This window comes from Papio anubis, chromosome 13 (assembly GCF_008728515.1).
Source record: "Papio anubis isolate 15944 chromosome 13, Panubis1.0, whole genome shotgun sequence".
NCBI lineage: Eukaryota > Metazoa > Chordata > Mammalia > Primates > Cercopithecidae > Papio > Papio anubis.
The window spans coordinates 47,050,420-47,077,800 of NC_044988.1; the positions used below are offsets into that span (position 1 = coordinate 47,050,420).

The following is a 27,381-nucleotide window of genomic DNA, read 5'->3' on the forward strand; positions in this document are numbered from 1 at the left end:
ACTCCAATTAAGTGTGTACTGTAGCATAGTTTGATTTGTAGGAGTCACACAACAAGGAATTCAGAATAAACATGTCTAACATGAAACCAGGGACTAAATTTAGGTGCTTAACACATGCTTAATCCAACCATTATCCAGGTTGTGCTCGCTGACTCTCCAGATATTCACTGACATCCCAAAAGTTTTTCCACATCGACCATGAAAGTGGGACTCACCATGTGGGCTCTCCACTTATTTGCTAAGAGAGTTTTAAGGAGATCTGCTGTCTATTCCTTGATAAAACTGTGCAGTTTTAGTGCAAAATAAGTCCCCCATTGCTGTATCCCCTCATTTCCACCTGGGTCTGGGGAAACACACACAGTTCTGGTCTTGGTGCACCTGAGGCTCACTAGTTAGAGACGTATGTGTCAATTCTAGGGTCCTGCTTATATGCCAAGTTGTTTCTTTACATTCTGTCTCCCCCACCATGAGCTACTCATGTAACATTCACCAGAAGGAAATTGCAAACTCAGCAGCTACTGAAGAGTTCATTTCTCCCTCCAATCAGTTCCACTGAACAAGCAAGCATTTTTGGAGAGGTCATAGCACCGTCAGTATTCTTTAGACCTCTCTATTCTATATTCAACAAATAGCTATTGAACACCTGTTACATAATACCGTCTTACACTAATTTAATTTTTGCTCGGTGTCAATTTTTTCTTAATTTCTAATACGGGTTGAAATTCTGCTATTTGATGTTTAGTTTCATGACAGTTTCTGTCTTACCTACCTACCATTCATTTTTTATTTCTTGGCGCTTTAGCACTTTAACCTATTTTCAATGAGTTTTTTGTTTCTCTAGATCTTTTCCTTCTGGGGTCCTAGAAGACTATAATCCTCAGCATGTACTGCTTCCAAGACGGCTTCTGAGAAGCAACCCTGCTTATTGTGCTTTACTTTAAGGGATTGCGCCTTCCATTCACCTTCTTGGAATTCCCATCTCTGACTGGATACAGAAAAGAGAGATATGGGCAGGAATGAAGGATGGATTAAAGGATGGCACCAGGCCTCAAATTGTATCACCCATCTAAAGAGAGGCCCTCCGGACCCAGTTAGTAACTATGTTGGATTTCTGAGCCAGGGCTTGGATTTTGAGAGGGTGCAGGGACTTCTTACCTACTTCCTGTCTATTTTGGGGGTGAGAGGGAGAAGCTAACTTTATTTTGAGTGGTCATAGCACAAGGGATCTTGGATTGTGCTCTTAATTCCATTTTTCCAGTCTTGCAGTTAATGAAAATTGGTCCTGGATTCTGAAAGTAGATTATTTAGTTCCTGTTTTGGTGGTGGCATAAGTTTTCATTTTCTGTGTGTCTTTGTATGTATTTTGTTAGATTTTTGGGAGACACTGAGTGACTAAGGGCCTCCAAGCCAGATGCCATTTTAAACCTAACTTTCTCTGAGTCTTCATTACTTAAAAGTAAAAAGGCTTTTAGTTAAAAATATGGTTATGTTGATATCCTTGTAGATAACGCATCATGTACATGACAGGAAAGAAAGGTCTATTCAGCTGGGACTCGTTCTCCAAGGCAGAGAGACGGCTAATGAGGAATAGGTTTCATGGAACAAAAGTCCTCATTGTCTGGGGAGACTGCATTGACAGAAAGACTACATTGATGAAACAATCTGATCTTCTAACCCATTCACCTTATGTGGAGTGATTCTGTAAATTGTAATGATCTAATAGCAGAACTTGGAAACACCTGAATGAAAAAGCCAGGCAACTCCAAGAGCAGATTGTGTTTTCCTTGCTCAAGGGTCAGTTGCTGTGGGACGTTGACCAATTTCCCTGTCTCTCCTGAGGACTGGTGATGCAGCTCATTTCAGGCATGTGTATTCAGCCCACTATGACTTCATTACCAGGGGACACTTCCCACATGTGGGATGGGAAGAGGAGTGCCTTCCTCCAGTCACAAGGATGTTGACAGAGCTGAGTCTTTGCTGCATGGGAACAGCGTGTGGACAAATGTTTGGCACTGGAACAGGGCTTGGGCTCCAACATTTGAGTTGCTGAAGCCCAAAAAAGTTCTGCAGCCAAATCCACAGAGCCCTAGCAGCTTGCTTTACAAAACTTGAATTTAACAAAGTGTCAGTCTAGACTCGGTTTGATAGACTGCCCTGCACACTGGTGATTTCAACTAAGAACTAAAGGATGAGTCTGGTTGGGTGGAATAAAAAGATATTTGGGAGTTTGTTTGCTCCTGTTGTTCTTCTCTTTTGCCAGAACTCAAGGACTGTAATCCTAGTTCATTGCATTTTAGTAGAATAGCATGGATGGCTAAGAGGCAGGATCAAACAAAAAAAACTGAAATATCTTTAAAAGTCTTCTTTGCTGAGGCTACATATTGATTTTTAAATGCGTTAAAGTAATTAGGTGTTGGGGTTGGACTAATACGAAGTTGGTGGTAGTGTATCTGTTCACTGATACTCCATCATCTACATAACTCTCAGTAGAGAATTACATATGTGAGAATGCTAATTAGTCCTTCTCAGGGTTGGCATTGAGATTGTGTGGCCAATGATTGAAATGATGATCTCACAGAAATCATTCATAGGAGCTAGAAAATGTGTATGCCTGTTTCCGTGTGCATGTGTAGATTCTAAAAGTACAGCGTGCTCTCATTCACTCTGGTTGTCAACATTATGGGCTGCCTAAGTGCTTTTCATCTTCCTGTATTTTTTTCTGTCTTATATCCATTTTACTTCTCTCCTCCACATAGAGAATGAGGAAGAGAAGGAAAAACCTACAATCAAATCAGATTCTTGAGCTTGTTTCTGGTGAATACCATCTCACCAAGAGTTAAATCTGCAAATGGCATTTAGCCTCCTGCTATCTTCCTGGAGGCTGGGCCTTGTGCTGATAGGAGAGAAAAAGATCAGGCAAAAAATCCTGTCTTGTCCACATTGTCCTTGATCTCAGGCAACTGGACTACTTTGGGTTGATTCTGGAATTTCCCCTGATGTCATTTGAGTTTCTTTGGTGACACTTAGACTCTTGATTGGTCTCAAAATCTTGAGGTCATGCTTGATGAACGAGTACAAGTTGGGATTTTCTGTGGTAACAACCTCAAAATCTCAACCACTCACCACATGAAACAGTTTTCATGGTTCAGCCAGTCAGCTGCAGCTCTGTTGGCTTGATTGGGATCAGCTGGAGTTGCTTCTGGACTATATATTGGTTTGATATCTGCTCCATGTGTCTTCTCATCCTATCATCCAGGTGGAGGGGCAGCCACAGTCTGTCCTTCGTGGAGCAGGTTGACCTTGTGAAGGTTGGGATGAGTGAGAAAAAATGCCCCTCTTAGAAACTTCTGCTCAGAACTGGCACTCTGACATTTCCATTCACAGTCCATTGGTCAAAGTAATTAATTCACAAGTCCAAGGTCAATGGGGGGAAGCTGTGTACTCTGCCTACTAGAAAGTATAGACATGTTACGTGAAAATGGATAAAGTTGTGCTTCCCTATTACAGGGACAGAGCAAAGATTTGAAAAACAAAAACAAAAACAAAACAAAAAAACAAAAACAAAAACAAAAAAACCTATCCGACCACACCAACCATATAAAGACCTGAAAAAAGGTTTACCATAACACACACCTATTTTTACTACATATTCATAGTTCCAAGGTAGTATAATAGATAACATAATCACAGAAGAGTGCCTGTCTCAATCATGGCCTCATTTAATTTAATTTTCCTAGAAAACTGGGAAAGAAAGAATTCTTCCACTACTGCCCACACCCAATGTCTCCACCTGATCATGTATGTACACTAGAGGATATACTCATTTGATTATAGAAGATTTATTGTTTCTCCTCTTCAAGGGGGTGTGTAGTGGAAATTGCTTGGGATCTGCTTTTATATGCACATGAGTTTCAGTACAACTCAGGAACTAAATTGCTAAGAGGAATTTGGGGCCCTTTATTGCACCTCCCCAGTCTCCATGTATTTATATATAGCATGGGAGACACAGGACCTTCTTCACTGCATTGCTCTGCAGATTAAATGAGATAATCTATGCAAATTTTCTACTATGAGTCTCATAAAAATTAATTTCATTTCCCTTCTCCTAAATCTCATCCATTATCCAAGATCAACCTTATATTCCAATGCCTCCTCTAAACCAACTTTAACTTCCGCCTGAATTCATTGAGCTTCTTCTCTTCTGAAGTTCTGCAGTTCTCTTAGGGAGGGATCCATAATCTGCTTCTGCATTCATGAATGGATTTCAAAAGTTAATAGACTGCTTTTTTCTCCTCTGGAATCAATATGAAATATTTTGCATATGAAACATATGCGTCTTCTGGGAGAGACTGCATAGTATTCATGTGAACTTCAAAGTGGTATTGGATCCAGAGTAGGTTCTGAACCATTGAGCAGGGATGAACTATTGACCCTTGTCATATACCACCTTGTATGCTGGGTATTGTTGCATGCCATTAGCTCCCTTTCTTCATCTATACTGTGACTTTCTTGAGGGAATCAAACATATACTCCATGGCTTATGTATATTTTACAGCTTGTAGCATAGGCTGAACACGATGAAAATTCAAGAAATATTTGTTAATTACTCAAATAAGGGTTTTAAAAATACCATCATCATAACCAAGGTGACTCTAAAAAGTGAAACATTTAACAACAATGCTGAAGGCATGTAGAGAAAAAAATCATTTGAAACAAAAACAAGCAGAAAACTCTGATGGTAGCAGAGTCAGTCTGTCTGTGGACCCCTTCTAGTCCTGGAAGGTTGCCAACAGTCCCTTATACCATGTCCCACAATATGTCTGTGAAACATTGCGTCAGATGTGATTATACATATCTCCATACTGATTAAAACTCATATTCTTACATTTTCTAGGAGAAATGTGAAATACGTTAGTGATTTTAAGTATAGTTATAGGTTAGAACTGGAAGAGAAAGGCTGTTGGAGAAGTGACATTTTGACAGAATGTTGGAGTGAAGCGGAGTAAGTCCTGTTACGGAACTCTGAGCTCTCTTTGCAAGCAGAGCCTCTCCTCATCTATAGGTTGATGTTTGGGTCCAAATATAATTTGAAAAAAGGAAGAAAACAATAAATAATGATAAATGAAGTTGTTTGTGCTTTTTCATCCTTTCCTAGGAAGCAAAAGAAATGTAGGGTTGAGATCATTAACTAGAATTATAAACCCCACCCAAAAACATTTTCTAGAAAAGAAATTTCTAAACATTTAAGAATCTTTAACTTAATTGTAAGACCTAAGCAGATTTGAAGGAGAAAGAATGGCTGGGAAATTCCACAGAAGATGTAAGCATGTTGACAAAAGTTAAGGCGCAAGCATGTTGTCAAAAGTCAAGGAGGTTTGTTGGTCCTTTGCCTCCTTATTGGGAATGACTTTCAAGATTCAGGTCTTTGATTCCACAAGATTTTAAAAGTGATTTTAGGGGACGCATCATCAAGGGCAGCATGGCCATAGAATTCTTAAGACACGCTCTCTACATAAAAATTCACAAGCATACATATTCTCAAGTCAATCCTCTAACACTTTCAGAGGGCCAGATTCCGTATGCCTAGCAACAATTCTATTTTTTTGTGTGTTTTATCCTTCTTCTCAGCTTCCTTGCTAGGCTTTAGGGAATTAGCAGGACTTACCACCAATTGGATTGCAGAGCTTTTTGGCCCAGAGTGAGGCTTGCTATCATCAGGTATGTAAAATCTTGCCCAGTGTAGTCAGAAGTTAAAATCAAGCCATCATAAACCTGCAGGACTTATGACCCTGAAGGCCCTGGGGGAGTTTCTTGGACCAGACCTCAATGGAACTTTGCCCAAAACCCCAAATGGGAAATATATATGAACTGATTCTGTGCAGTGTGAAGGCTGAGGCAGCAGCAGAATGCTTTTACAGACTGATACAATGATAGATTAGCATACATTTAATCCTAGGTTGGGGGTTTAGAGTAGTCAGTCTTCCTCAGCCCCTCCTCCGTTTGTTAATGTTAATAGTCCAGAGTGCTGGGTTTAATGGTAATGGGCGTTTTTCTTTTGTGACACAATTATTCTATATTTAAGCCAATTAGAAAGTCATTTCATGAAGATGGGAAGTACCAGTGGGACCCCAGTGTGGCTACAATTTGCTATAGGATTGTAGACTTCTAGTCTAATCGAGGTTGGAGAAATAAAAGGAAATTTTTAAATAGCTATCTGATGACAAAAAAATAAACAACATCACATTTAAAAGTATCTACACACCACTGACTTTAAGAAAATCTGCTCCCATACAAACGTATAGAACAAGTAAGAGCTATTGTTTATATTACACTTTTTTTTTTTTTTGCTAGAGTTTCCATAAAGGATAAGTTTTCTGGTTACATTGAATACATATTTGATTTCCAGTAATCCAATGGGTATACCGCTTTTCAGGAACCAACTTACTGTGAGGAGAAAGCTACTTTGCAAAATTATTAGAGCAAAAAGATGCCATGTTGAAAAAAGACTTAAGAAATAATCACAAAGTTCTTGGCCACAGTTTATGAGAGAGAGAGGAATTACAGGCAGTTCTGATAAAAGCTGAAGAGACAGTCCCCCATGGGAGAGTCTGTCAATATGTCATATGCACATGTGATGATATATTCTGAGTGTGCAAATAATCTAGCTACATACTCTAATCAGAAAATACAGACAACACCAAAGCTGTAGGGTTTATCCCTCTTGGTTAGATTCCATATTCAATTCTATATTCCATCAGAGTTTAAGCAAAAAACCAAAGCAAATTAAATTATAGGTCTCTGAATGAGTATTAGAAACCTCCTTTAGATAATTTGTCTCTAACAATGGAGAGTTGTTTGCAGCTGAACACCTCTAAGACATACAACACACCCTTACCTTAACTTCTAGGTATTTTAAATTGTCTGATTTATCATAAGCTCTAAATATCAACACTTGTAGCTGGAGATTTCTACATCCTATTCCCATGCCAGTGGAAAATGAGAAGTAAATACATTTACACACAGTGGTTCTGCCAGAAGAACTAGAAGCAACGAACCTTTCTTCCAGAGGCACTGGGAAATTGCCCAGGGATTGCTCTAATAGAGGTAGGTTGGCTATATCAAGGCCTGCAATCTACTTGATTTTTTTCTTGTGGGGCTTTTCTTCTCATCTTTGAGAAATGCTCTGGATGTCATTAAGAAGAATAAAAGGAAAACCTAGGATTTGAAACTGTGCTGTTGTTAGACTGACAGTGTGAGTTTAGGGTGGCTTGTTTAGAGTGCAGACTCAGATTTTAGTTCTTGGATGTGTCCAAGATCTCCAATTGCTTGGACTTCTCTGCCCTTTGAGATTTAAGCAACAATGGATATGAACCCCATGAAAAATATAGTAGTATATCTGATGTCTTTTCTAACATATCTAGAGGTTCTTGGTGGTGGTGGTGATGTTGGTGGCAGTGAATAGGGGTGGGTGTGTGTGTGTGTGTGTCTGGTGTTAGGGCAGGGGACTTTCTCTTGGTGCTCTGACTCTGAATTATTACTTGCAATGAATTCTCTGGGCCATCTTGGCTGTTTCCTCCTGTTCCTTTCCTTCACCATGTCATCCCACTGGGCACAATCCCAATCCCCCTTTGTGTCCTACCCTCCCCTCCCCTTCCCTCCCCTCCCCTTCTCTCTCTCTCTCTCTTTCTTTCTTTCTCTTTCTCCCACCCCCCCCTTCTTTCTTTTCTTTAGAGGCAGGGTCTCACTCTGTTGCCCACACTAGAGTGCAGTGGCCAGTGGTGTGATCATAGTGCACTGTAAACTTAAACTCTTGGGCTTTGGTGATCCTCTAACCTCAGGCTCCCAAGCAGCTGAGATGCAGGTGTATGCAACTACACTTGGCTATTTTTTAAAAAACGTTTTTTGTAGATATGGGGGTCTCACTTTGTTGCCTATGCTGGTCTTGAATTCTTGGCCTCAAAGGATCTTCCTGCATTGGCCTCCCAAAGTTCTGCCATTACAGGCATAAGCCACCATGCCCAGCCCTAATCCCTTCTTAACCAAAGTGCACTGACTGTATGGCAGTCTTCACTAACAGTTTGGGACTAGGATTACACAATGTAAAAATCTATAATGGAAACTTGACATCTTTCTTCTTAATATGATGACTCCTGGAACGAGGAATATTTGCTTTGCCACGTTGCTGTTTGTCTCCAACTCATTCATCATTCTTCCTTCTCTCCAGCTCGTGTCTCATCCTCCTCCTCTCCAGCTTACACCTCATTCTGCTCCCCTCAAATTCTTATTTATTTTATATAGAGATCAATTTAGCTAATATTATGTTTCAATTCAAACTCATCTAAGTTTGTCCTTAACTGCATTGCCAAATAAGCCCACTAAGCCTAAACGAACATGGTTATCTCCTCGGAGGAATTCTACTAGTTAGCAATAGTTAAATAATTATGTTCAATGAATTCTCTCTTCCCAGCATCACTGCACATCCATCACTCAATCAGTAAAAGTACATTTTGAACATCTATAGAAGCCAAGACTTCGGAGTCTTTTAAATCTACTCCCTCTGTAGGCATGGAAGAGCAGTGGCCCTTTTTTATTGACCACACCAGCCATGGAGGTGGAATCATAAAGGCCCGGGGATTTCTCCTCTGCCAATTCCATTCCCATTTTGTGCTAATGGGTAGAAATGGGAAGAACACAGATTTTCCTTGTCAAGTTCTTTTCTAAAATCTCCCTGGTTCCAAGAGACCCCTGCTCCCTGTTTCCTCTGCCATGCCACATGCGAAGCTGGGGGCCAAATACTCTGCTGAGAACTGTTACTGTTCTCATCCCAGTTGAGAACTGATGCTTCCCTGCCTCGGGCCAGGCCCAGTGATGACACTTCAATTAGAGCACCACGAGGTGGCTTTATTCCATTCCAAATACCTCTGTTTACACAAACAGCGTTCAAAGTCTGTTTCTAGGTCCACTTGCTCCCAAGTCCTTCATGATTAAAGGTTTAAAACTAGGCATGTAATTTTCTTTTGTGCTAATATATGTTCTATTGAGCATCTTCTTTTGAAAAAGTAAAACCAGTTTTGCCCATATTGAAGTTCTAATGTAATAGGACCACCCTCTATCTACACCCCACCACACCTTGCCTCATGATCTCTGCCAGTTATATCTGGAATACTTTAACAGCTACTGTATCCACACTCATCAACACTCCCTTTGATGCCATGCAGTCCATCAGAAACACTGAAAAACAAAAGTTTCTGTAGCAGACTTTTATGGTGAAGTTCTCCAACATGCTCCTTGACTTATCCTGAATTAACATTAGGCTAATCAACTTTTGATATTAAGACTAAATATTTCAGCCTCTACTTTTCTTTGTTTCTTGCTGATTACTGTCCTTTGCGTAGAGATTTTCACCTTGCATGATTTGTTCTTCATCCTTCAAAATTACTTCTACAGATGGAATGGGTCATCCCAGGAATCTGTGGACCTCTCATTTTCTTGACAGTTTTGATTTTTTCTGCTTTTGAATTTTGTTTCCATGGCCATTAGAACCTTTTAAAATAGCACTTTGAAAGTTCTTGGTGGCCTTGTACTTATCAAAAATTAAGCATTTCCAGAAATAAAAGAAATAGAGGCATCGCAGTGTGGACTAACAAACGAGAAGACAGTTGGACCTAAAATACCACCAATGACAACACCTGTGGTAGCAGGCAGAGTTCATAGTATTTTGCTTTGGGATATCACTTTATGACTGTGAATGTATATATGCTGAAAATTTGTAAGGAGATGATATCTGCATATCTCTCTTGCTATTGAAGCATTCTTGAGAGGATCCCTAGCGGCTGGGTCACTGTGCAATGTCAGTCTGTAATATATGGTTAGCATTCCTAATTGAACCTCTATTCTGAGATGTACTCATTAATTCTATGCCTTAAGAGCAGCTAGTTTATTTTCCAGGGACCTTCCTCTCAGGTGCTGGCAGGGATTTCTTCTGCCTTTCTTTGTTCAGGAGCCTTCATCTCTGAGACTCAAGTGAGGAGTGGAGAGAGAAGGTAAATAGAGCATTATCAGTATTTCTACTGAAGTATCTTTCTTCCAGATGGCATGGATGCTCTCGTGCACATAACTTTCCTGGTGGCCATGCTCCTTATTCCAGTGTTCCCAAGAAGTATTTCCGGATTCAGTTCTTACCATGATCCTTGCTAGAGTGATGAATTAATATCAGGACTTGCAAAGTTTTCTCTCTAGATTAGACAGTCTCCAGTGACAAAATAGAACCACTGAAGATTTCACGAAGATTCAGTGAGACCTTTGCTATTCCACCGCCTCTCCATCCCAGGGGAATCACAGAGGGAGTAGGAGTAGAGGAGCAAGATGTAGTCCCAGAGCAAATCTTGTCTTGGCCTGCTTGATACACTCATGGACCCAGAAGAGCTCTGTTTCACTAATTTTATAGGATTTTGCCCTTTAGCTTAACCCAAAAGATGCCAAGACTTTACAATAAATAGTTACCCTGGAAACTCAGGGAAACCCAGGATAAACCTAGAGTATGAAATCATTGTTTAGAATGTCCCTGGCCTGCTCTGTCTAATTCTTGGTTAACGCTTTTTGGACAGGCTCTCTATTGCTGAGGAGGAGGCCTGAAACTGCACATGCTTCATAAACAGATGAGAAGTCAAACTGCTTCAGAGAGCACCCAACCTACAGGCAAAGATCCCTGCTTTGAACTTCATCAAAATGTTTTGCTTAGCTTTAATTCCATACCAAATAAAATGCAAACCTATGGCTGTCTCTCCTGCGTGCTCTTAGCCCCATACCTATTAACATTTTTGGTTCTTCAGTTTCACAGGTGTCACATGCACATTTCTTGGACCCATTTTGTTCTGGGAATTATTGCACAGCACCACCTCATATAAAAAACAGGAAAGAACAGTAAGACAGCTGTTTGCTGTCATGATCACGATTAGGGTTTCTGTGGCATATTTTTCCACCCTTTTACTTTTAACCTATTTGTGTCTTTACATTAAGATTCATGTCTTTTTTAATAGACAACATAGAGTTGATCTTGCTTTTTTATTCATTATGAAAGTCTCCACCTTATTGTAGTTTACTTCATTCACACTTAAGGTGATTATTGATCTGGTTGGGTTGAAGTCAGCCATCTTGCTGTTTGTTTTTTATTTGTCACATCTGTTCTTTCTTCCTTGTTTTTTCCTCATTTTCTACCTGCTTTTGGATTAATTGAAAATTTTTCATGATTTTATTTTATGACCAGTTAACAGCTCATTATCCAGAACTTGTTGATTTGGTTTTTAATAGTTGCTCTACATTTACAATCTTCCTCTTTAAATTTTCGCTTTCTATTTTAAGATGATACTACACTATTTCATGCATAAAGAAAGAACCTTACCACAATATATTTTAATTTCTATTGTCATTACTTTGGCTATTAAGGTCATACATAGTATAAAATCCCTAATACATTTTTCTTATTTTTACTTTAAACATACATATGTCATTCATTTCACAATACATTTCTACTAGTCTTGCTTTATCTTTAAGTAAAATAAAAATGGAAAAAACAAATATTTATTCAAATACCATTGCTAGAGTGCTCATGCTTTGACTGGAAATGAATTCTATCTGATTTTTCTGTTTGTCTGAAAAAGTCTATATTGTTGCTTATTTTAGAAAGATATTTTTGCTTGATTTGGAATTATAGGTTGATAGGTATGTTTTTCTGTTTTCTTTTCAACTTTTAGCACTTTAAAGATGTTATTCCTTTGTCTTTGGGCTTCATAGTTACTGCCAAGAAATCTATTATATGTGTTACCCTAGTTCCACTTAAGTAAAGCCATCTTTTTTTCTCTGCTTTTAAGACTTTTCTTTTATGCCCTTCCCGCCACCCCGCCCCCCCCCCACACCCCCCTCCCACACACAGAGTCTTGTTCTATTGCCCAGGCTGTAATGCAGTGGTGTGATCTCGGCTCACTCTAACCTCCACCTCCCAGGTTCAAGCCATTCTCCTCCCTCAGCCTTCTGAGTAGCTGGGACTACAGGTGTGCACCACCACACCCAGCTAATTATTTTTGTATTTTCAGTAGAGATGGGGTTTCCCCATATCAGCCAGGCTGGTCTCTTGACCTCAAGTGATTCACCTGCCTCGGCCTCCTAAAGTGCTGGGATTACAGGTGTGAGCCACTGTGCCTGGCCTCTTTCATGACTTTTTAAAAGAAATTTGATTAGTATGTACTGGACCTTGAACTATTTTTTTCATTTTTATTTTGTATGTATTTTTCTTTGGGCTCATTGAGCTTTTTGTGTCATCAAATTTGGAACAAATTTTGGCCATTATTTCTCCCAAAATTTGTATTCTTCCACTCCTCCTGTTCTCCCTTTGTCAGGCTGTAAAATACACGTTAGACCCTTTGTTATTATCTCACAAATGAGAGAGATCACTCATTTTTCAGTCTTTTCCCCCCATTTCTGCTTCGTTTGGATAATGTGTATTACAGTGTCTTCAGTTTCATGAATCGTTTCCTTTGGAGTGTTTAATCCTTTTCATTTAAGATATTGTTGGTTTTTTTCCTAGATATTTCATTTGGTTTATTTTTATATTTTCCATTTATATCCTCACTACATCCATGTGTGTTATTAAATATTTGAATGTAGTTAAAATAGTTGTTTTAATGCCTTTGATTGCAATTTCATCATTTTCATCATTTGATGATCCACTTCTTTTGAAACATTTTTATCTTGGTTATGAGTTGCATTTTCCTGCTTTGAAATATTTAATAATATTTTGTTATATGCTGAAACTTGTGAATATTATGTCATCACTGTCTGGATTTTGTTGTCACCCTTTAAAGAGTGCTGGCATTGCTTTCGTTGTTCAGTTTGCTGTTCATTTTGACCGTCTTGAGACTTTTAAAAACTTATTAAGGTGATTCTACAGTACCCTACACTTTACGGAAATTTAAATCCCCTTCTAAAGTATAGCCTTTCTGGTGTTTCTACTGAGTGCCTGAAGTGGTCAAGACTTTCTGCCTCATCTGGTCAGGAATATAATACCTCCTATTATTTTTTGTTTCATATATATTTTTCATTGGGTTCGTTGAGCTTTTTGTAATCAAATTTGGAATAAATTTCAGCCATTATTTCTCCCCAAATTTTTATTCTTTCACTCCTTCTGTTTTCCCTCTTCTAACACTGTAGATATACATATGTTAGACCTGTTGTTATTATCTCACACATCACAGAGATATATTCATTTTTCATTCATTTTTCAGCTCAGCCCCAGGTGAGCTCTGTAAACCATTCGGTTCATAACGCCTGAACTGCTGCTTGCCTAATCCCCTGATTTTCCATCCTATGCATAAGATCTTAGTATTCAGCTAAGACTCATGAGGACCTCTATTCAGATTTCAGAAACTATTTTTCTGCATAGGGCGCTGCTCCCAGAACTTCCTTGCAACTTTTTGCTATTTTAGGCTTCCTGAAGTCTGATTCTCTATCTCCTTAACTTAGCAAACCTGCCATGCTCGGGACACCCCCCCCCCCCTTCCTTCATGGTCTGCAATGTGATTTCAGGCAGAAAGCAAGCATAATTGTAGGAACCATCTCGGTTTTTTCCGTTTTTTCAGAAATCAGAATCCTGCTGTGCATGTTGGCCAATGGCTGCAAACAGCTGTTTCATTTTTTCCCCCTAGCTTTCTAATTATTTATTTGGGGAAGGAAAATCACATCTTTGCTACTTCTTCATGGCTGTAAGTAGACTATGCAGCTGGGATTAAATTCAGAATATACAGGTAGAGCAAGTATTCTGAATTACACAGGTGGGCCCAATGTAGTCACAGGTGTCCTTTATAAGTGAAAGAAGGCAGAAGAGCCAGTCAGTCAGAGAGAGAGAGAGAGAGAGAGAGATGACGACAGATGCAAAGAGTGGAGTGGTTATGAGAAAAGGAATTCTGGCAGCCTCTAGAGACTGGAAAAAGCAAAGGAGACATGAGAGATTCTCCCCTAGAGCCCCCAGAAGGAATGCAGCTTTGCCAACACCATGATTTTGCTGTGGTAAGACACATTTCAGACTTCTGCTGTAAGAAAATAGATTTGTGTTGCTTTAAACCACTGTTTGTGACTATTTATTACAGCAGCAATAGGAAACTAATACAGTTTTTAAGAAACCATTGTTGCTGTATTAGGCTGTTCTTGCATTGAAATGCCTCAGACTTGGTAACTTATAAAGAAAAGAGGTTTCATTGGCTTATGGTTCTGCAGGCTTTACAGGAAGCATAATGCTGGCATTGGCTCACCTTCTGAGGAGGCCTCAGGAAACTTACAATCACTGCAGAAGGAGAAGGGGGAGCAGGTATGTCACGTGGCCAGAGTAGGAGCAAGAGAGAGGAAGGAGTGCCACACACTTTTAAACAGCCAGATTTTGCCAGAAGACATTTACTATTGCAAGCATGGTACCAAGGAGATGGTGCTAAACCATTCATGAGAAATTCACCCCCATAATCCAATCACCTCCCACCTGGCCACACCTCCAATACTGGGGATTACAATTCAACATGAGATTCGGACAGGGACACATATCCAAAGTATATTAGTTCCTGTCTTCAAGGACACTATTGTTAGTGCTTAAACATTTCTCAATTGGCCTATATTAACCAGTCTCAATTCAGTGCTCTTTGTGCTACATTAGTATTTTCCAATTGCCAGGCAGTGGGGCACTACCATCATGACTTTACTATAGCTTTGTAGCACCTGATACCACACCAGTAACTTTTGTGAGTAGCATAACGTGAATCACCATGATACCAGGTACTACTACCTCTCCATTAGCAAGTATGTTTATGAAGATCACAAGTTTGAAATTCTAATTATATTCTTTTTGAATGTGCATTAAAATATGCCATATCTGGCCAGGCGCAGTGGCTCACATTTGTAATTCCAGCACTTTGGGAGGCTGAGGCATGTGCATCCCTTGAGCTCAGGAGTTCAAGACCAGCCTGGGCAAAATGGCAAAACCCCATGTTTACAAAAAAATTAAAAAATTAGCCGGGCATGGTGGCATGTGCCTGTAGTCCCAGCTACTTTTGAGGCTGAGGTGGGAGGATCCCTTGAGCCTAGGCAGTGAAGGTTGTGGTGAGCCAAGATTGTGTCACTGCACTCCAGCCTGGGTGACAGAGCCAGACCCTGTCTCAAAAAAAAAAGAGCCATATCTACAAAAAGTATTCTCCTGCATATCCCCATATATGAATTACAAACCATCAGGGATGCACATCAATAATTTGGGACACCCAGCTGTACTCCACCCAGCATTTAGCAGGATTTTCACATGGTGGAGCTGTACGTTGGAGACTATAGCTTGCTTTGATAAGGCATGGGTTAAGCAGCATGACTACCCACCAGTATAACAACGATGGAAAGATGCCAGAAACCTGGACTCTTGCTGATCCCTGATGCTATTAAGCACCAATCTTTAATCAACTCTCCTCTCCTGAGAGCTTGTAGATAGGTGTAATTTGGAAGAGAAGCACAGGGTCTTGAACTGTTTGAAATACTCCCTCCCACAGGCAGACTCTGTCAGTCACTCCATGCTAATACTCTTCTTGAATGAAAAACAGTGGGGGGGGGAAGAAAAGAAAATTTTTTTTAAAAGGAGATCTTACGTCAGCATTCAAACTCCTGGAATTTGGTGTCGATTTAGGTAAACTTGCCAGATTCTGGCATATGCTAAATAAAACAACGAGCTAGAGCCTGTGGAAGACACAGCCCAGTTGAACACATGATGCAAAGCTCTTCCAAATGTTCTGTGGGAATGAGTTGGAACAGCATACAAGAGGCCATGGATTCCAGCTTTAGCAATTACACAGCTGATCACACCAGGCCTAACTGAATTTGGCATGACTTTGAGGGCTGTGGTTTTCTTGTACTTGTCTCCCTTGCCCCCTCATGCAGCATGCAGGGTAAGACATTCCTAGACAATCTCTGCACTGTATATGCCACACTTATGCTTCCACCTCAGGAACACTGGATTGTGTTCACCCTCATCACTGATGAACTCCACAGTAACCACAGTAAGGAAGACGTTATGAGTCTTCACCCTCTCCCTCTTGGTCTAGTCTAGCAGAAAGAAGACAAGAGCCATAAAACCTAAATTACCCACCTAGTGTAGCCACATACTCACTATGTGACCTTAAGTAAGATCCCAAACTTTTTTGAGTCTCTTTCCTTATCTACAAAATGTCAACAATAATACCTTCAAATGGTAGTAGTTCAAATAAAATCATATGATGAATAAAGGGAAAAATTATGTGCAAAGTGTTTGTAAATATCTGATAAAGTGCCTTTCCTTGCTCCATTATTGCCTTGAAACAGATTGTCCTCTAGCATCTCTGTAGGCAAATATCTTAATTAGTGATTCCTTTATTTTCACAAATGTGGAGAAGGGTGGAGAAATATCAGATCCTGTTGTTTCTGTCTTAAGATCCTTGTTTCACATTTTCACTTTGAATCAACATCATCTGGCCACTGCTTATGTTTCTGACGTTATTTCCTTTTGCCTTGGGCCTATCTAGCCATACCAGCCTCTGATATTTGCTCACACATAGCAAAGTCCTTTCCATTTCATAGTCTTTACAGGTTAGACTTGCTTTGACTGGAACTGTCTTCCTGCTGCATAGATGACTCTTTGCTTAAATCTCACCTTCTCAGAGACCCTTTCCTCTATTGTTTTGTGTAAAGGGATCCTCTTGTTTCGTAATTCTTTATAACAGTGCCCGCTATATTTCTTTCATGTGGCTGATCATAAATTCTAATTAATCTACAAGTCAATTTGATGGTCAGTTTATTATCTGTTGTCTGTAAAATGTAAACTCTGTGATTTTCTCTTTAGATATAATGAAGAAAGCTCAAAGAAACAGGCATTCATTTTGGCAGAAGACCCCTTGGTGCTCTGAAGAGGGGCATGACACTATGGTGAGTTTTGAATCTTCTTCTGGGTTTCTGTTCAAGAGGATGCAGTCCTTAAGGGAACATAGCTAACATGGTATTCTTCCTCAGCACCCTCAGCATCTAGCCCAGGGCCTGGCACATAGGCCTCAGTGTGTTGTGGTTTGGACAGAATGAAACCTGCCACTCTTTTCTGTAATGGACTGCCCAGTGAGTGTATAGCTGCTCCCCTTATCCAAGAGGGCTGGCAGCTCACGTTGACCTCACTGCCAACCTCAGTAGCTCAAACTTTTATTACTCTTCATTCCTGGGAATGCCTTTCACTTCTTCCGAAACTGGCTTGCACCAAATCCTTGAGTCTGTATGTAGACAGCAGGGGCTTTCCAACTTCTGTACTACTAACTGTAGGGAACACTTAGGAGAACTTGTTAAACATAGAAATAACCAATGATAACACTCACAATAACATGAGCTAAAACATAGTCTAATATGCACCAGGCACTATTTCAAGAGTTTTGCATATATTAATTTATTTAATCCTTACAATAACCCCATAAGGTAGGTTACGATTACTTCTTCCATTATACAGCTGAGGACACTGTGACATGGAGGGGCTAAGTAATTTGTCAGTGACAGAGCTGGGCCAGGCAGTCAGGCTCCAAGGACTCTGTGTTTAGCCATTCAGCTGTAAACATTGCAGTTCTTCAAGACAGATCTTCTGGGCTTATCATCAGCCTTCTCTAGGCAGATGGTATATTTAGCCTTTAATTAAATGTTTAATGTTTTATTTATGTAAGTAATGCATGAGATAAATTCTTCTATAAAGCAATTAATATTTTCAAATAAAGTAAAATTCCCCTTTGACCATCTTTTATAACCCTAAGTGGCTCCTTCCTTCTCCAGGGGCAGCCATTGTACCCAATTTTGTGTTTATCCTTCCTAAACATTTCCTATACATTTGTATGAACTTGTGTGTCAATCAAAAATACAAAATATTGCTGTGGTTTCTTTATCAATTGTGCATATATAGTAACATGTAGGAATAAAAATAATTGTATATATAGTAGGCCCTTCCTCTGACAATGTACATTTAGGTGGTCTGTGTCAGGTACAGGGTTGCTCTTCAGCTGGTACACAACAGTATGGCCATGGCTGTAGCTGCAATTCTGAAACACTTCTGTAATAATTTGGTAAATAGACCCTACTGCTCTCCTGGGACCAGGGCCAAGTTATTCATTAGGCACACTAGGCACAATGCCTGAGGCCCATAATGCATTCAGCCCCCCACCGAAATATTTCAATTTTAGATTTTTAAAAATAATAAGAAAAAATGAATATAATAATGAATATAAAATTATGAATCTAGCCAAGATTATATCTGTTTTTTTTATCACCATAGTCATAAAATATAATTTTTGATATAATTTATATAGGATGGGGTCCACAGAGGGAAAAGTACCTAGGTCAGTACCTAAGGCCCTGCCTGGGTCCTCCCCATGGTCCAGCAAGTACTGGGCCAATGTCTGCCAAAGCTGGGGTCTCCTGAGCCCTCTCTCTATGTTTAGGCTGGAGTTCCTAGGTATTAGGACTGGTCAAGGTAGTTCTATATGTATGAGTAAAATTTTTGAGTATCACTCATAGCCACATATATTCCAAAGAGAAAAACATGCTGGCTCATGCAGGGATATTTCCAATGCAAGGAACAGAAAACTATGCAAATATGCCTAAGCAAAACTAGCGGTGTGTGTGTGGGAGTCTAGAGCCCAAGAGCAACCAGGCCACATGGAGGCCTGGAACAGCATTAGAAGAATTTCCAGAGACCCCAGTGGCTACCCCTCTCTTCCTTTTCGGGCCATGTGGCCTCTCTTCTGCTTCCCTTGGCTTATCTGCTTTTGCCCTCTTTCTTTTTGGTCCAGATTTTCACTTCTCCTTTAGAGCTCTGCCATAAATGTGATACACCTCCCACAAAACAGTTTCTGTGTTTTTCATTTCAAATTCATATGTGAGACAGAAACTATTTGGCCTAACTTAGGTCAGATGTCCATTGCTCATCCAGTAAGCTAGGGCCATAGGCCAAGGAAATGTCAGCAGAGGTGAAGTCTGGTGGTACTTGCATAGACACTCCAGAATGTCAATGTCATCCCATCCTTTGATTATCCAGTCAACACACCCTTCTGCCTACACATACAATTTCACTGATGGTCTTGCTTAACATGGGCTGGCATTTTCATAAATAACTACAAATATATTCCCTCCATTATCAGGAGCAGCAACCCACAGTCCCTTCCAGCTAATGCATGCAGAGATCATGCCATAGGCCAAGGCTCTGGGAGTGCACGAACTTCCCCTGAGGATGTTTGCTCCTGAACCCAAATTAACTTGTCAATCACTGATTTGTTAAATGATAATCTCAACTGCCATGTATAAAATAGTGGATGAGAAAAATTTTTTCTTTTTTTTTTTGTTTTCTTTTTTTTTTTTTTTTTTTTTTTGAGACGGAGTCTCGCTCTGTTCCCCAGGCTAGAGTGCAGTGGCCGGATCTCAGCTCACTGCAAGCTCCGCCTCCCGGGTTCACGCCATTCTCCTGCCTCAGCCTCCCGAGTAGCTGGGACTACAGGCGCCCACCACCTCGCCCGGCTAGTTTTTTGTATTTTTTAGTGGAGACAGGGTTTCACCATGTTAGCCCATGTTGGGATGGTCTCGATTTCCTGACCTCGTGATCCGCCCGTCTCGGCCTCCCAAAGTGCTGGGATTACAGGCTTGAGCCACTGCGCCCGGCCAAAAAATTTTTAATTTAAAGTATATAGTTAGTTTTTGTATAATTTAGCAGCAAACATGGATGTACAGGTAGAGGTGATAGACCCTATTTCTACAATTGGTCATAAGGCTCTGGCTGGTATTTACCGTTTAAAGAAATTATAAACTAAAAGAACATTCTTTCCAAGTTTGTAATGAAAAATTAAGAAGTCAGTTGACTTTTCTTCCAAAGTATTTTCATGTCTTCCTTGAAACGAACTCGCTTTAGCTTAGCATGTCTTGGGAAGTACTGTTAGTTGTATTCTAAAGCCATCATTTTATCTGGATTTACAGTGTGAAGAAACACTAATCTTTTTACTATCTTAAGACCAAATCAACACAACTTCAGTAATCACTCTACGAAATCTGTGGTTTCTTCTAGGCATCTACTCAGAAACAAGGGAGAATTGACTCCACAGTTCTAGGGCCCATAATACATTCAGCCTCCTACCCAACAAATATTTCAAAAATTTTAAATTAAAAAAAAAAAATCAGAAGAAAAAATGAACACAATAATAATGAATATAAAATAATGAATCTAGGCAATATTATATCTGTCTGTGTCTTCTGACATTGGGTAGACTAAAATCTTAAGCTTCAAATTTATAAAACTAATAAATCTAAGGTGGCAATGGGAGGGGCATTTAATAAGGACAGAATTTACAAGGTTGGAGAACTTTTAAATGAAAGCCTGAGAGGATGACTCAATGTGGCTATAATATACAGCTGAATGGAATTGTTTCATTAATTACCTATAGATACCTGAATATGATACATATTTGTTGAGGAAGCAATTCATAAGATAAAACTCTGGACTTTAAAAATTTATAATCTAGTTAGTCTATGGAATCTGCAACTTCACCAAAAAGTCAAAGATAGCACTTGAATATAATTCTAAAACTTTTCCTTTTTACCCTGCAACACAGATGGTGCCACATACCTCTTTGATGAAGGGTAATGTTTTATGATAAAGTCTTGGTGGAAATGTTCTTTTTGTTTTTCCATAAGGATGGACGGAATATGGGAATGTATGTAACGTTATTGTAAGACCACATGTGCTATACACACTGACTTGGCACAAGGCACCTGGCTTACAGGTGCTCTGGCAAGTGATGTTGAGAAGGCTTCTTTCCTTTTATATTTCTAATATCATGTGCATGAAATGATTTTAATGTGTTTTTTTGGTGTTGGAGTCTATACCGCAGGCAGTCCCTTTGGGCTGAGTAGTTTGGCTTTGAATGTGGTTCCCTGAAACAGTGACAATCTCCTTTTCTTTCTTAAGAGGGTCCTTTGTTCTGGGTGGTGCCCAGGATTGCTAGCTGGAGCCAGTTCTCTTTTCCTTTTCATCAAAATTGAGGAAGGAAAATGTGAAAACAAAATAAATCAAAAAGTTACCTTAGAAAAGATAAGATTCAGCAAGGTAGTTCTAGTAAGATCATTTATACCAAGGCAAGTGGGTCATGAAAGATTAGTAAAAACTTTATAAATGACAAGGCAATTGTACACATTCTTAACAGCTTGTATCCGGAAGTATTCCAGTGTTTGTTTTTGAATCAAATGTATGCAGCTTTTGCTGTTGGAATGCAATCAGCCTGCAGGGAAGAAGATGGTCCCGTAATGATATAGCGAAATGTAAACTACAGGGGATGTTGCAGAAGGCATTTGCCTTACCTCGATGCCTTGCTGCTCCATTGGAAATGTATCTGCCTGGAACATGGTCATCTAAGGGCTGATCTTTCAGCATGTGAAATAAAGAGAGGAAGGGGAAAAAATAGCCATCCATACAACTGTGCTGAAATAAAACTGTTCTTCGTTAGAGTCTGACCATTCCCCATCGTGCATTCTCCTTCGATGATGTAAAGTCGTTCGGGTGTGCGAAGCCATACCATGAAGCACAGGAAATAGTTTAAATCTTTGGAAATGTTTTTAGGTTAAATAAATGGGGAAATGACTATAGCTAAAGTTGCCAACCACTTGAGAGTAATTTTTACTGGCAGATTTTTTTTTTTTTTTGGTTAATTGTCAGTGTTCCTCTGAAAACATATACACAACCAAGGTATACTGTTAGAGCCTGCTCCATGGGTACAGGACATACTTTTAAAGAGGTGGTTGTCTGTTCTTGGATTTCTTTCACACTCAGCTTACACTTAGGCAGCCTTTTGGGAATACCAGTTACTGAGTTTGGTACATTTGTCTGATCTGAGGGTGTGACTGGAGATTTCTATATGGATGATGATAAACAGGTGAGATTTTAGGGGTTTTTGGTAAATGTCTATTGTTGCCTTCAGTAATCCCAACAGACACACGTCTGAGTTACTTTGATGGAATTATTACACCTATTTTGTCAGCTATTCAGATATAACGAAGGCAAGGAAATCATGGAATATGGTTTTGATGACACAATCTGAATTCAAATCAAGACAGAAAGAAGCTAATTGGCTAAAATTACTTGAAAAGCTATAGTATTCTCTAAGGCAGAAACAACCAATATGCTTATCTGACCTAAAAACAGCTATTTTTATACCACCTTTATGACCACCAACTCTTGATGATTTAGGTCCAGGCAAATCGAGCTTCTTGTTTCTTTCTCTTTTTTTTTTTTTTTTGGCAATATCCTGATGTTTGACTGCCTGATCTCCAAAGAGTAAGGCAGGGAATGTAAAAAAATTAATTGCAAGACACCTTTTTAAAATACTTCCAATTATTAGCCAGTACTGTGTACATGTCATTATTCTGACTTATGGCACATATCATATATTATTATAAATATATGTTACTGTTTCTATTTGTCCCACTAGTCTTAGGGACACTGCAACATGTTCAACTCTCTATTCCTAGTACCTAACGGATTGCTTATAAATAACAGGTTCTTAATTAATGTTTCTTGAACAACTAAATAAGTAATAAAAGGTAAAGTATAAGGTTAAAATATGACTGGGTAACTATGCCAACCCATTACTATGTTAAAGCATGTTATTTAAAAAACCAAACAACTTTATTGAAATATAATTTATATATTATAAAATTCACTTACTCAGAATTCACTTGTTCAAAATTCACTTGTTAGCATATTAACAATGTTGTAAAACTATCATCACTCTCTGATTTTAGATCATTTTGACCATCTCAAAAAAAAAAAAAAACCCAACTGTGACCATTAGTATTCATTCATTCTCCATATCCTACTTCCCTCAGGCCCTAGCAACCCTAATCTATTTTGTCTGTATGGATTTGGCTATTCTAGACATTTTATACTATTAGAATCACATAATACAAGATCTTTTGTGTCTGGTTCCTTTCACTTGGCATAATGTTTTCAAGGCTCACATGAATCAATACTTTATTCCTTTTTACACTTTTTTATATCTACTGGATGGATATACCACATTGTCTGCCCATTTATCAGTTCATGGACATTTTGGGTGTTTCCACTTTATGGCTATTAGGAATAATGAGGTCATAAACATTCATCCCTAAGTTTTTGCATGGATGTATATTTTGAATTCCCTTTGATATACACCTAATTATTGGGTCAAATGATAACTCTAACTTTTTGAGCAACTGCCAAAGTGTTTTCCAAAGTAGCTGCACCATTTTGTAATCCCAAGCAATGTATGAGGTTTTGCATTTTTCCACATCCTCACCGACATTTGTTATTACCTGTCTTTTTTATTTGAACCATCCTAGTGTGCGTGAATGGTATCTCATTGTGGTTTTTGATTTGCATTTCCCTGATGACTAATGATGTTGAGCATCTTTTCATGTATTTATTGGCCATTTGTTTATCTTCTTTGGAGCAATAAATGTCTATTCAAATTCTTTGCCCATTTTGAAATTGGATTTTTTTTATTGTTTAGTTGTAAGAGCTTTTAACAAATATATTCTGGATATAAGTTCATATCAGATGCATGATTTCAAAATATTTTTCATAATCTATGGACTTCAGATGTAACGTTTTAACTTTTCTAATAGTGTCCTTTGAAGCCCAGGTTTTAAATTTTGATGTTTAATTTATTTACTTTTTCCTTTGGTTGCTTGTGCTGTAGTTGTCATATCTAAGAAACAACAATGTAATCCAAGGTTACAAATATTTACACCTATATTTTCTTCTAAGAGTTGTATAGTTTTAGCTCTTGCATTTATGTGTTTAACCCATTTTAATTTTTATATTTGGTGTGAGGTAAGAACCATTTTTTTGTAATCCAATTAATTCTTCTGCATGTAACTACCTAATCAAGTTTAAAGTAATGAATCTGATATATATATACTAATATATAGTGAATGTATCAGCAGAAGTTGAATGATGTTTGAGCATATAATAAAACCTCAATAATTCAGATTTCACTACACTCAAAACTAATAATAATTTGAATATTGACTTATTGTGTTAGTTATAAAGAAAGACTTAACTAAGGAAATTATTAATAAACAGAATCACAGCAGAATGTTAGTATACATAGGAATTTCCTCTGCCAATCTGTTAACTGTAACCATTTGTTCTCAAATATTATTTATAATATTTTTATTTATTAAAAAAATTGTTTCACACTTTGGTTTAGTTGGGTTCTCTGAATTGCACAGAACAGAGACATTCATCATTAACCTTAATTTAAAAAGTTTACTGGAATGAATCAGAAAGCTATCAGAATCTACCCCTGAGAAGGCTTTTTGTTACTTAGTTCACATTTGAGAAAGAAGGGAGGCTTTTTGGTACAGTAAGATGGAAAAGCTATGTAGGAAGGGGATCAACTCCCCATGGCAGAATGTCCTAATTTTCTTTAGATAACTCATCCTGAGACTATAGTACCTAATAGCCTTCCTCTTCTCTCCATTCTCAGGAATAAAAGCACTCCTAATGGAACTGGAGCACAGAGGGTGAACAGGGCTTAGAACTTCCATATAGGTAAGTGGCTAAAAGGACAGAGGGCTGTGGAAAGGTTTCAGAGGAGAAGCTCTGTACCCTGCATAGGGAGTGGCCATGTAGGACACTCCCAAAAGCTGGAACTAGGGTTCCAGTTGTAGAAAGACTTGGAGTAGAAGGACTGACATCTCCCCATCTTTCCAACTCTATATGGATTTAATTTTATTTTTTTGATGCTATAGCAAGAAATTACTGGTACAGAGTTGTGGTTTTTATATGTATTACCTAACCTTTTTATTTTATGCACACAGAGACAAAGAGGGGACAAGCATGGTGGGAGACGATGCATCTTCCCTTTCTGATCAGGTTGGATGCCTAACTTCCATCAGTGAGGTGTGTACAGAGAGTCATTAGCCAAACAAGTTGTCCACTTTCTTCTCCTGACTATTATTCCTGGCCTCCATACTTGTCTTGGGTTGGTCCAGCTTAACCTTTTGCACCAGTCCTCCTCATGTGTGCCCAACAAGCTTGTAGGTTGCTCATCATCTGCTCTCTGGCTTACCTGCTATAGCTGGGCATTAGGTTCATGAGGCTTACAACTAGCCATCTGAAGCCCACAGAGTAGAGTTAGTGATCTGGGAGTACCTATGAACATGGAAGCTCTATGATTTCCTGAACTAGAAACTGCCTACTATGGAATGATATATAAATAAGTTTAACTTCTTGGTATGTATAAATAAAAGTAGACACATTTCTTTATTTTAAAATAAATAAAAATCAGTAGTTTGATCATTCAGATTCATTACTTTAAACATTTCACAAATTCTTCAATGAATATCAATTAGTGAGGTTTTTATATATCTGAGTTATTTTAACCACCCATAATTTTTATATAATAGTAGAAATGGGAATCTGTCTCTTTACTATTTTTCTCTAATGTTCCCATACAAAGACTCACTTATTTTCTTTTTCTTCTTTCTCTCCCTTTGTAGGAAAGTTTTTTTTACAGGTAAAAGAATGTCATAGGCTGAACTGTGTCTCCTCAAAATTTATATGTTGAAGCTATAACCCCCTAGGTGACTGCATCTGGAGATAGGGCCGTTAGGGAGATAATTAAGGTTAAATAAGATCGTAAGAGTGGGGCCCTAGTTTGATAGGCTGGTGTCCTTATAAGAAAAGGAAGAGATGCCATCCTCTCATCTCTCTCTCTCTCTCTCTTTTTCCTCTCTCTCTCTCTCGCTTTGTGTGTGTGTGTGTGTGTATGTGTTTGTGTGTCTGTCTCTCTCCATGCAAGAACAGAGAAGAAGTCATGTGATGACACAGTGAGAGGGCAGCCTTCAACAAGACAGAAAAAGAGGTCTGCTATGGTCTGAATGTTTGTATCTCCTGTGAATTCCTATATTAAAACCTAATCACAATGCAATGGTTTTAAGAGGTGGGGCTTTTAGAAGGTGATTAGGTCATGAGAGCGAGTGCTACCCTTATGAATGGGAACAGTGCCTTACCAAGGAGGCCTGAGGGAGCTTGTTGGCCCCTTTCACAAGGAGAGGACACACAGAAGGCACCATCTGTGAGCAACAGGCCCTTACCAGACACTGAATCTGCTGGTGCCTTGATCTCGTACTTCCCGGCCTCCAGAACTGTGAGCAATAAATTTCTGTTCTTTAAAAATTACCCACTCTGTGGCATTTTACAATGATAGCCCTAGTAGACTATATAAAATGTGAAGCAAAGATGAAATCAGTCCTAATTACCTCTAACTCTGAACCCAACTCAACTTTCTTCCTAGCCTATATAAAATGAGCTTATTTAAGAATTTATTTACTTGCTTATTTCCAGTCCCCCTTCCCTTTTTACAATGTAAACTCCTTGATGAGAGGACCTGCCTGTCTTGGTCACTGCTTTACCCACCCCAGGCACATTGTAGACAAATACATATTTACTGAGTGAATGTACTAGTGATGGAATCATTTTGGTGTACCTTTATAAATGAAAACATGGGAGATTTTTCTACAAATATTAGTATGTGACCCAGAAAACCATTCATTTATTCCCATGATGCTCTCTACATTTGGCTCTTGGGAGACCCCGTGCTTGCTCTTGATTTAATCTTTTACCTCAGGGGCTGCTTCTTCACCATCTTCTTTGCTACTTCCTCTTCTCTCTGACATGAAAAACTTGGAAATTCAGGTGTCAGCTCTGTTCCCACATCGCTTCTTCAATAGAGTTTAGATTGATTTTTTATCCACATTGCCTGGGTCAAAATCCTGGCTCCACTATTTTTTTTTTTTTTTTTTTTTGACACAGAGTTTCGCTGTGTCGCCCAGGCTGGAGTACAGTGGTCCTGTCTCAGCTCACTGCAACCTTTGCCTACCAGGTTCAAGCGATTCTCTGCCTCAGCCTTCTGAATAGCTGGGATTACAAGCGTCCACCATCACGCCCTGCTAATTTTTGTGTTTTTAGTAGAGTTGGAGTTTCACTGTGTTGGCCAGGCTGGTTTTGAACTCCTGACCTCGTGATCCACCCCCTCAGCCTCCCACAGTGCTGGGGTGAGCCACTGCACCACTATTTAAATAGTTGTATAAGGTTGGACAAGTGAATTAACCTCTCTGTGCCTCAGTATCCTTATCTGTGAAATGAGGCTTATAGATTCCTACAAGCCTGGGCAACATAAGGGGACCTCATCTCCACAAAAAATAAAAAATTAGTTGGGCATGGTGGTGTGCACCTGTAGTCTTAGCTACTGTGGAGGCTAAGATGGGAGGATCACTTGAGCC

General features: G+C 39.1%; 1 long non-coding RNA gene across 2 annotated transcripts in view; it reads left to right on the plus strand.

Moving 5' to 3' along the window:
- Window positions 1–26,804, plus strand: part of LOC110741414 — a 64,771-nt gene extending 37,967 nt beyond the window's left edge. Inside the window, exons 2-4 of one of the 2 annotated variants that reach the window (XR_002517578.2) lie at window positions 16,892–16,974; window positions 24,582–24,646; window positions 24,916–26,804. This is a non-coding gene — a long non-coding RNA (uncharacterized LOC110741414). Of the gene's footprint in view, window positions 1–16,891; window positions 16,975–24,581 lie in introns of both variants that reach the window. The other variant, XR_002517577.2, reaches the window with a different exon arrangement.
- Window positions 26,805–27,381: the final 577 nt, after the last annotated feature.